The sequence below is a fragment of the Furipterus horrens genome, unplaced genomic scaffold (genome assembly GCF_987537825.1).
Source record: "Furipterus horrens unplaced genomic scaffold, mFurHor1.1.pri manual_scaffold_6, whole genome shotgun sequence".
Taxonomy (NCBI): Eukaryota; Metazoa; Chordata; class Mammalia; order Chiroptera; family Furipteridae; genus Furipterus; species Furipterus horrens.
In genome coordinates, this window is record NW_028327176.1 from 125,087,667 (window position 1) to 125,099,226 (window position 11,560).

Here is an 11,560-nt window from a genome sequence, read left to right on the forward strand (position 1 = left end):
TGCTGCTTTGAGGTGAAATGTTCTGAAGATATCAATTAAATCTATTTGATCTAGTGTGTTGTTTAAGGCTGCTGTCTCCTTGTTGATCTTCTTCCTGGAAAATATATCCATTAAGTTAATGGGGTGTTAAAATCCACAACTGTGACTGTATTTCTGTCAATCTTTCCCTTTATGTCCATCGAGATTTGCTTCACATATTTAGGTGCTCCTATGTTGGGTGCGTAAATGTTTACTAGGGTTTTTACCTCTTGTTGGATTGTTCTTTTTATCATTATGTAGTGTCCTTCTATGTCTCTTACTATAGCCTTGGTTTTAAAGTCTATTTTGTCAGATATAAGTATTGTTACCCCAGCTTTCTTCCTTTCCACTTGCATGAAATAACTTTGTCCATCCCTTTACTTTTAGCCCGTGTGTATCTTTCAATCTGAGGTGGTGCTCTTGGAGGCAGTATATATTATGTGGGTCTTGTTTTCTTATCCATTCAGTTACCCTGTGTCTTTTGGTTGGAGCATTTAAGCCATTTACATTTAAGTGATTATTGATAGCTATGTATTTTGCGCCATTTTATTGTTAGATTACTATTATTATCTTCTGTCTCTTTTTCTTCTTCTTAAAGCAAGTTTTTTTCGCATTTGTTGCAGTAGTTGCTTAGTTTTAACAAATTCCCTTAGCTTTTTCTTATCTGGAAAGCTCCTTATTTCTCCTTCGATTTTAAATGATAGCCTTGCTGAATAAAGCAGCCTTGGGTGTAGGTCCTTGCTTTTCATTACCTTGAATGTTTCATGCCACTCCCTTCTGGCCTTAAATGTTTATGATGAGAAATCAGATGAGAGTCTAATTTGTGGTCCCTTGTATGTTACTACCTGCTTTTCTTTTGTGGCTTTTGGCATTCTTTCCTTGTCTTTAAACTTTTGACATTTTACTTATGGTGTGTCTTTGTGTAGGCCTCTTCGGGTCCACCTTGTTTGGAACTCTCTGAGCTTCCTGGACTTGTGTGTCTGTTTCCTTCACCAGATTAGGGAAGTTTTCAGCCATTATCTCTTCACATAGGTTCTCGATCCATTGCTCACTCTCTTCTCCTTCTGGTATCCCTATGATGAGGATGTTGTTACGTTTCATGTTGTCCAAAAAGTTTCTTAACTCTCCTCATTTTTAAAAATTCTTTTTTCTTTTTGCTGCTCAGCCTGGGTGTTTTTGCTACCTTGTCTTCCAAATCACTGATGTGATTCTCTGCTTCATCAAACCTACTGTTTATTCCTTGCAGTATATTATTTACTTCAGACATTGCATTCTTTCTTTCTTTTATTGGGGGTGGTATCATTATTTATTTGTTTGTTTTTATTTTTTATTGTTGTTCTATTACAGTTGTCCCAATTTTTCTCCCATTGTTCTTCATGCCCCCCCACCACCACCACCACCACAGTCAATCCCCACCCTGTTGTCCTTGTCCATGGTTCATTTATACTAATTCCTTGATTAGACCCTCCCCCTTCTTTCCCCCTTTCTCACCCATCCCTTCCCCTCTGGTCTCTGACAGTCTGTTCCTTGTTTCCATGCCTCTGGTTCTGTTTTGCTTGTTTGTTTGTTTTGTTCATTAGGTTCCTGTTATAGGTGAGATAATATGGTATTTGTCTTTCACTGACTGGTTTATTTCACTTAGCATAATACTTTCCAGTTCCATCCATGCTGTCACGACAGGTAGGATTTCCTTCTTTCCATTGTGTAAATGTACCACAGTTTTTTGATCCACTCATCCACTGATGGGCATTTAGGCTGTTTCCAGCACTTGCCTATTGTGAATAACACTGCTATGAACATAGGAGTGCATAGATTCTTTTGAATTGGTGTTTTAGAACTCTTCAGGTATAATCCCAAGAAGAAATTGATTAATCAAAGGTAGTTCCATTTTTAGTGTTTTGAGAAAATTCCATACTGTTTTCCACAGTGGCTGCACCAGTCTGCATTCCCACCAACAGTGCACTAGGGTTCCCTTTTCTCCCCATCCTCTCCAGCAGTTGTTGTTAATTTGTTAATGATGGTCATTCTGACTGGTGTGAGGTAGTATCTCATTGTGGTTTTAATTTGCATCTCTCTGATGGCTAGTGATGTTGAGCATTCTTTTACATGACTATGGACCCTCTGTATGTCCTCCTTGGAGAAGTGTCTGTTCAGAGCCTGTGCCCATTTCTAAATTGGATTGTTGGTCTTCCTGGTTTGAGTCATATGAGTTCTTTATATATTTTGGAGATCAAACTCTTGTGAGCTAGACACCCCACCTACTGCGGCAGAGCTCAGCAAAGCCATCGACCGCCTCGCTTGCGGGAAAGCACCAGGAAGCAACGGAATCCCTCCAGAAATCCTAAAGAGCGGGAAACCAGTCCTGCTACAGCCGCTCCACCATCTACTCTGTCTCTGCTGGAAGGAGGGTTGCATCCCCCAGGATATGAGAGACGCCAACATTATCACCATGTACAAGAACAAAGGAGACCGCAGCGACTGCAACAGCTACCGGGGCATCTCTCTCCTCAGCGTCGTCAGCAAAGTATTCGCCCGGGTCGCTCTTGCCCGCCTGCAGACCCTTGCTTCCCGCGTCTACCCAGAGTCCCAGTGTGGCTTCAGAGCTGGCCGATCAACAGTGGACATGATCTTCTCCCTACGCCAGCTGCAGGAGAAGTGTCATGAGCAGCATAAACCACTCTACCTCGCCTTTATCGACCTCACGAAGGCGTTTGATCTGGTCAGTCGAAGCGGACTCTTCAGCTTGCTACGGAAGATTGGCTGTCCACCACATCTGCTTGCTGTGGTCATGTCCTTTCACGACAACATGCACAGCACGGTGTCCTACAACGGCGCAACCTCTGAGGCCTTCCCAGTCAGCAGCGGAGTAAAGCAGGGCTGCGTCCTCGCGCCTACGCTGTTCGGAATCTTCTTCTCCATGCTCCTCCAATACGCCTTTAAGGACTGCAGCGAGGGTGTCTTCATTCACACCAGATCCGATGGCAAGCTCTACAACCTGGCCCGTCTACGAGCCAAGACCAAAGTCAAAGAGGTGCTCATCCGTGAGATGCTCTTCGCCGACGACGCAGCCTTGACATCACACTCCGAAGAGGGACTCCAGCAGCTAGTCACTTGCCTTTCCCACGCATGCAAGGAGTTCGGACTAGCCATCAGCCTGACGAAGACGAACGTTATGGCTCAAGGCACGGGGACTCCCCCATGCATCACCATCGACGGATACACCCTGGAGGTTGTCAACGATTTCACTTACCTCGGGTCCACCATCTCGAGCTCTCTGTCAGTCGACTTGGAGGTCAACCAGAGAATCGCCAGGGCAGCCACAGTTATGGCCAAACTGAACCGGCGAGCGTGGAACAATTCCAGCCTCACTGAGAAAACCAGACTGCGCATCTACCAAGCCTGCATACTCAGCACTCTCCTCTATGGCAGCGAGACGTGGACCACCTACGCAAGGCACGAAAGGAAACTCAACAGCTTCCACATGAGGTGCCTGCGACGCGTCCTGCATGTCGCATGGCAGGATAAGGTCCCCAACACCAAGGTGCTGAAGCGAGCTAACATGAGCAGTTTGCATGCAGTTCTTAGTGAGAGACGCCTCAGGTGGCTCGGCCATGTCAAAAGAATGGATGCAGGCCGTATTCCCAAAGACCTCCTCTATGGCGAGCTAGCAGAAGGCAAGAGGATGACAGGGCGCCCAAAACTGCGGTTCAAAGACATCTGCAAAAAGGACATGACACAATGCTCCATCAATCTCAACATATGGGAAGTTCAAGCAGACAACCGCCTAGCCTGGAGGTTCGCGGTCAGGCAAGGTACGTCACGCACAGAGGCTGCGCGCAACGAGGAGGCGGTCCAGAAAAGATCGAGGCGGAAGCAGCGTCAACAGCAGCAACAACAGCCATCTGCTTTCACCTGTAACAAGTGCGGCAGGGATTGTCACTCCTGAGTCGGACTGCACAGCCATTCTCGGCGGTGCAGATAGACTCTCAAGAAGCTACGCCATCGTCTCTCGAGACGGACGGCTGCCGCCGCCGCCGCCGCCGCCGACGAAACTCTTGTCCAAGGAATTATTGGCAAATGTTTTCCAACACCATTAGTTCCCTTTACATTTTGCTGATGTTTTCTTTAGCCAAGCAGTAACTTTTTAGTTTGATGTAGTCCCATGTTTATTCTTTCCTTTATTTATTTATCCCATTTGTTTATTCTTCCCTAAGAGATTTATCAGTGAAAATATTGCTGTGTGGGATATCTGAAATTTTACTGCCTATGTTTCCCTTTAGGACTTTTATGGTGTCACAGCTGACATTTAAGTCTTTTATCCATCTTGAGCTTATTCTGGTGTATGATGTAAGTTGGTTGTCTAGTTTCTTTTTCTTTTTTTTTTTCTTTTTCTTTTTGCATGTCCCTGTCCAGATCTCCCAACACCATTTATTTATTTATTTATTTATTTATTTATTTATTTATTTTTTCTGTGTGGTTGCCTCTCACTTGCACCCCCAACTGGGGACCAGACGTGCAACCCAGTAATGTGCCCTGGCTGGGAATCCAACACCATTTATTGAAGAAGCTATTTTTACTCCATTTTATGCTCCTGCCCCTGTTCTCAAATATTAATTGACCATAGAGATCTGTGTTATTTCTGGGCTCTCTGTTCTGTTCCATTGATCTATGTGTCTGTTCTTATGCCAGTACCACATTGTTTTTACTATAGTGGCCTTGTAATATAGTTTGATATCAGGTATTGTGATTCCTCCTGCTTTGTTCTTCTTTCTCAAGATTGATGAGACTATTTGGGGTAATTTTCGGCTCCATAAAAATTTTTGAAAAAATTGTTTTAGATCTGTGAAATATGCCATTGGTATTTTAATAGGGATTGTCTTGAATCTAGAGATTGCTTTGGGTAATATGGACATTTTAATGATATTAATTCTTCCAATCCATGAGCATGGTATGTGCTCCCATTTTTTTGTATCTTCCTTAATTTCTTTGGTGTTCTGTAGTTTTCTGAGTAGAAGTCTTTTACCTCCTTGATTAAGTTTATTCCTAGGTACTTTATTTTTTTTTTTTGTTGACATAGTAAATGGGATCTTTTTTTTTCTAGTTTCTATCCCTGATATTTCATTGTTGGTATACAAAAATGTCTTCAATTTCTCAGTTCTGGTCCTGTAGGCTGGGGAGCCCAGCTTGGGCGTTAGACTCCACACTTCTCAGGGGGAACACCCCCCACTCCCCAGCCACTGAAAAATCCCTCCAGGACTTCACCTGCCAACTGTGGGGGCCAGCCAGCACACTTCTAAGCCCTCTGCACTCCCTCCTCATCACGTTGTTCTGATGTGCCTTCTTTTGTCTGTTTGTGGTTATACGGTTTCTCTCCAGCTAGTGTTCATTTGGTTGTCCAAGATGATTTTTCTATAATTTAGTTGTAATTCCAGTTTGGTTCTGGGAGGAAAGTATCGTAGTTTCCACTTACTCCTCCTCTGTTTTGGGTCTAGAAGATTGTATGTTTCTAGAAATTTATCAGTTTTTTCAGGTTTTCTCATTGTTGGCATATAATTGCTTCTTGTTATTTCCTTATAATTCTTTGAATTTTGTGGTGTCAGTTGTCACTTCTCTTTCATTTCTGATTTTATTTATTTGGGCCCTCTTTATTTTCTTGACAAGTCTAGCTAAAGTTTTATGAAATTTATTTATCTTTTGAAAGAACCAGTTCATGGTTTCATAGATTCTGCTTCTTTATATTCTATTTAATTCATTTCTTCTCTGACCTGTGTTCTTTTCTTTTTTCTACTCACTTTGGACTATGTTTTTTCTTCTTTTTCAAGTTTCTTTAAGTGTAGGATTAGATTGTTTCTTGAGGTTGGCATGTTTTGCTATAAATTTCCCTCTTAGAACTCTTTGGCTGTGTCACACAGATTTGTGATCTTTGTGAATTCATTTTCATTTGTTTGATGTATCTTTTGATTATTCTTGATCTCATTGTAAACCCATTTATTGTTTAGTAGACTGTTATTTAGCCTCCATGTGTTTGTGGATTTTTTAGTTTTCTCTCTGCAATTGGTTTCTAGTTTTATACCATTGTGATCAGAGAAGATACTGGATATGTATGCTTTTAATCTTAAGTATTGAGACTTATTTTGTGGCCTAACATGGTCTATCCTGGACACGCTGTATGTGCATTAGAAAAGAATGTATATTCTCCCGCTTTTGGGTGAAATGTCCTAAGTATATGAACTAAGTCCATATGGTTTGTATAATTTAAGGACACTGCCCTTGTTGATTTTCTGTCTGGATGACTGTCCCTCTGATGTCTGTAGGATGTTAAGAGTCCCCTACTATGACTTCACTACTGTCAATCTCTCCCTTTATGTCCACCAATATTTGCTTCATATGTTTAGGTGTTCCCTATGTTGGGTGTGTAAATGCTGACAAGAGTTATATCCTCTTTTTGGTTAGATCCCTTTATCATTAAGAAATGCCCTACTTTTATCTCTTTTAACAGCCCTTGTTTTAAAGTCTATTTCATCTGATCTAAGTATTGCTACAGCAGCTTTTTTAAGTTTCCATTTGTATGAAATATCTACATCCATCTCTTTATTTTTAGTCTCTGTGTGTCTCTCAATCTGAAGTGGATCTTTTGTAGGCAGTGTAAATACAATTCTTGTTTTTTTGATCCATTCAGCCACCCTATGCCTTTGGATCAGAGCATTTAATCTATTTACACTTAATGTAATTTGTCATAGGTATGTACTTATTGCCATTTTGTTTGTTGTTCTCTGATTAGTTTCATAATTTTTTCTGTTTCATATTCTCTTGCTGTCTTCTCTTGTGTATTGATGACTTTCTATAGTGTTGTGTTTGGATTTCTTCTCTTTATTTCTTGTACAGTATATCTCTTGTAGATTTTTGTTTGTGGTTACCATATGCTCCATATATACCAAGTTATGATGCAAATGTTGATATGTTTGATGCTATCCCAGAGGCCCTTTAAACTAACCTAATTTTTAAAATTCTTTTTTCTTTTTGCTATTCAATTGGGTGTTTTCCTCTACAGCGTCTTCCAGATCACTGATTCAAGCTCTGCTTTTCTACTTTGCTGTTGCTTCCATCTAATGTGTTCTTCACTTCAGTTCTTGTATTCTTCAATTATGACTGGTTCTTTTTTACAGTTTCTAGCTCTTTGTTGAAGTTCTGAGTTCATTGATTTTATCCTAACTTTATTATAAACATTCTCATAACCAGTGTTTTGGACTCTGTCTGGTAGACTGCTATCTTCATTTCCTTTCGTTCTTTTCCTTGAGTGTTGTCCTGTTCTTTTATTTGAAATGTTTGTCTCCTCATTTTGGCTGCCTTCATGTAGTTGTTTCTACATCTCTCAAACTTTGCAGAGTGGCCTTTAACAGGAGGTATCCTGTAAGGCTCAGTGGTACAGTCTCCTTCACTCAAGCTAGGTGCCCCAGGAATACCTGTCAGGAGGGTTGTGTCCTCCTGCTCTAGTTGAGCATTGACTGCTGTTGGCACATCAGTGGGTGGGACTGACCATTAGGCTGTGACTACTACAGTAGACAAGCTACTTTTGTGGGGCTAATGTGCTAGTGGAGTCTGTCCTTTGAATGTGTCATTTGTGGAGTTGTGACCGGAAGTCATCTACTGGGTGTGTTGGTTCTGGAACTCTTGAGAGGGAGTCTCGTGCTGGCCAAGGTCAGCTGTCATTTGTTCTTGGCTTGAGAATGCCTAGAAGGAGCTACAATGTTATCTGTGGTTGGTTGCTAGGTTTGGAGGCACTTGCCAGAGGATATGTTGTGAACTGAAGCCAGCGGCCACTAGCACCATGTGTGAGACCTGTGGTGGGTACCAAAATGTGAGTAAGGCCAGCTGCCTCGTGCTGGGTTGGTGGCTGCTTAGTCGAAGCTATGTACCAGGGCAACACTAGCTACAGCTAATGGTGGGATTGGGATCAACTGATAGGAGTTATAATGCAAGTTAAGACTGGTCGCCCCTTGTGCTAGTGTTGGGGCTGTTTAGCAAGAGGTACAGAGCACGCCAGTCAGCTGCTCCTTGTTTAGGGCATGTCAACCTTTGATTTTAGCAAGGTCTAAGGTAAGGCTACCTTTGTAGAAAAGCTGGTGGAAGCGATTTGTCAGCGCATGAGAGTTGGGTTGGGTTTCAAGGACTCACTAGGGTGGTGTGGTGTTAGCCAAGTTAATGGAGAGCTCAGATTTGGGGAGGCCTCAAGAAAGAAACAATGGCACCTGCCACAGCCTCTGTCCTCCAAGAGAACCACCCTGATCCCTGCCCTCTCAACCCTGAAGCCAGTCAATTCAGCTCCTCTATATCCCTGGCACTGTTCAAGCTGCCACCCCACACTGGAGCCCAGAGCAAATGAGGCTGAGTAAATCTGTGTGCAAGCACTCAAGAGAAATGCCTGGGATTCCGGCAGCCCTTCATCTCACTTGGGTGCGATCCCCACAGGTATTCACAGCCAGATGTTGTGGGGACTCTTCCTGGCACTGGTGCCCTGAGCAGGAGAGGCAGGTTGTGAGGATGGAAACTCTTGCTCCTCAAGCACAGTACTGCATCCCAGATATCCCTCCTGTTTCTGTGTCTCTGCCCCTCCTACTAGTCTCCTTGTGGCTTCTTTATAACCTTAGTTTTAGGACTTCAATTCAGCTAGTCTTCAGGTGGTTTTCAATGATTGTTGTATAATTTAGTGCTAATTTTGATGTGGTCATGGGAAGAGGCAAGCACAGCATGTAGCTACTCTGCCATCTTGACCAGAAGTCAGCCTCTGATCTATTTTTTAAATAGTGTCCTAAAAGAAACGTGTGATTAGCTATAACAGCTGATGTTTACTGAATGCTTATAATGTACCACGTAACCAGCCAATATTAACCTCAGTTTTTCATTCACTCTTTAAAACCACCTTATGATTTTAAAAGACCAGTAACAGCTGAGGAACCCAAAGATCCTCAGGGAAGGCGGGTGGGTGAGTGGGCAGAGATGGCTCACCGTGTCCTGCATCCAGTCCGTGAGGGCAGGGGACACATGTGTCCTACTCTCCTGGCATCTAATACAGTACAGCACACCCAGGAAACACTCATAACACAGGGGAACAATTTTAACATAATTCCTGGTATGTTCGACTTTTCATCTGTTTTAGAATTAAAATACCTTAGTATGTTTCTTTGGTAGCAGAACTTTATTACTTGTACACAATTAGACTTACAGTAACAATATATAGCCTTTATATGAATTACTCTAAATAAACAGTATATTCAGGTAATTTTTCCTTTATTTTCCTTTGTATGTACATTTCGTCTGATTTTGGGGACAAAGGGAGGGTATCCTGTACCTTTAAAAGTTGACGTGATAGAGTAGCGTTGGGGCTGGAGTGTGAGGAGAATCCTAGCATTGAGCCGTTTGTGGCCGTTTGTAGCAGTTTGTGGCCGTTTGTAGCCGTTTCTGGGTCGCCAGTTTCCCTGCCTTCCACCCTGGCGCCCCAAAGTCCTGGCTCCTCAGCCTCGCTGCCCCGTGCATCTACACCTTGTGGGCTCAGTGGGCTTAACCTGCGCAGCGCCTCCTCCATGTTCAGCAAGCCTCTTCAGGGGCTCACAGTGGCCTCCGTGACCCCCACGCCGCTGCCAGGAGGCAAGGATCGTCGAGGCTGAGTACGGACTTGGCGTCCTGATGGGTAAGGGGGGCTTTGGCACTGCCCTCGCAGGACATCGCAGCACAGATGGACTCCAGGTGGCCCTCAAAGTGATCCCACGGAACTGCGTGCGGGGCTGGCTTACTGTCAGACTTGGTCACATGCCCACTGGGAGTGGCACTGCTCTGGAAGGTGGGTGAAGGTGGTGGACACCCTGGTGTGATCTGCCTGCTGACTGGTTTGAGACACCAGAGGGCTTCTTGCTGGTCCTCGAGTGGCCTTTGCCAGCCCAGGATCTCTTTGACTACATCACAGAACAGGGCCCGTTGGGTGAAGCCCAAAGCCATTGCCCCTTTGCCCAGGCAGTGGCAGCCATTTGGCACTGCCATGCCCATGGAGTTGTTCATCGTGACATCAAAGATGAAAACATCCTGATAGACCTCCGCCGAGTCTGTGTCAAACTCAAAGGTTTTGGTTCCGGTGCCCTGCTTCATGACGGACCCTGCACTGGCTTTGATGGGACAAGTGTGTACCGCCCCGCGGAGCGGATCTCTCACAACCAGTACCATGCACTCCCAGCCACGGTCTGGTCACTATGACAAGGTGTGCAGCGACATTCCCTTCGAGAGGGACCAGATTACGGAAGGTGCCTGGCCCCCAAACCTTCTGCCCGACCTTCACTGGAGCAGATCCTGCTGGAGCCCCGGATGCAGACACCAACGGAGGATGTACCCCCCAATGACCCTAAAGGGAGTCCTACCCCTTTGGTCTGGTCTCTGCCGTCCTAGTTGGGCTAGCCATCCTATGGCCATGTCACAGGGATAGAAGGACATCTGTTGACCTGGTTTTACAGGTTGTTAAAAATCCAGTGTTACTAGGGTCAGAGATTGGGGACCTGGGCTCAGAAAACATAAGCCAAGTTTGCCCAGTCCCTATCCCAGTCCTGATAAGGAGCCTTCCTGACAGAATTTACGGTTTTTATTCTGGAGGGAAGACTTCCTTGCTTCTCGTTTGGCTAAGGATGTTTATTTGGTTGAAGTTAATTTCATTCTGAGCCCCAGAGTCTTATTCTGATGTGTTACAACCCTTACACTGGCACCTTCTGCCTGCTACCATCACACTAACTTCAAATGCTCTAACTTGGGCAAGGGTGCTTTCCTTTCAATACCCCAGCAGTTCTTGCTTTAGTAAAGGGACTCTACTCTAGCCTAGGGTTCCACATTAGGTCAAACTGCTTGCCTACCTCACTCAGCCCAGGGATGCTTATTCTGGGGGAGGTGACGCCCTATTGTTATCTCAGGGCTTTTTATTTTTTTAATTTTTGTTTGTTTGTTTTTGGTGAAGGGACCCTACTCTGTTATTCCAAGTGCTCTTATTCTGGTGAAGAGAAACCCTACTTCCAAGATTTGGGAAGGAATGGGAGATGGACACCACCAGAGTACACTAGGATGGGGTGGATGGGTTTTTTTGCGGGGGTGGGGTGGGGGATAAGTCTTGCTGTTTGTTATCCTGGGGTCTCCTCCTCCACCTTTTTTGGATTCTTGCTGCCTTCTTCTGAGCCAGGATTGTCCAATTGCTGAAATGTAAATACTTGTGTATTGGGAAGAAGGGAGCTCCAAATGTGTCATCCTCTCTGGTTTTCCACCTGCCTGGATTTTTTAAAAAGCCATGTGTGGTGGAAACCCACTATTTAATAAATGTAATAGAATTAAAAAAAAATAAGTTGATGTGATAGATAAAAACTGGGGTCATTTTTGGATTCAGATGCCAAAAGTTAAGTCAAAAACAAGCGCATATCTAACTCAATGAAAATCGTGTCCCCCAGGATAATGAATGAATGCATACTCTTTACTAAAAGGAGAGCACTTCCAAAGGATATAATGGAGACTTTACTGT

General features: G+C 43.9%; 1 long non-coding RNA gene and 1 pseudogene across 1 annotated transcript in view; both read left to right on the forward strand.

Moving 5' to 3' along the window:
• Positions 1 to 11,560, forward strand: part of LOC150007362 (uncharacterized) — a 122,209-nt gene that overhangs the window by 89,001 nt on the left and 21,648 nt on the right. The gene's annotated exons all lie outside the window — the stretch shown is intronic.
• LOC150007363 (serine/threonine-protein kinase pim-2 pseudogene) lies at positions 9,483 to 10,452 on the forward strand (annotated as a pseudogene).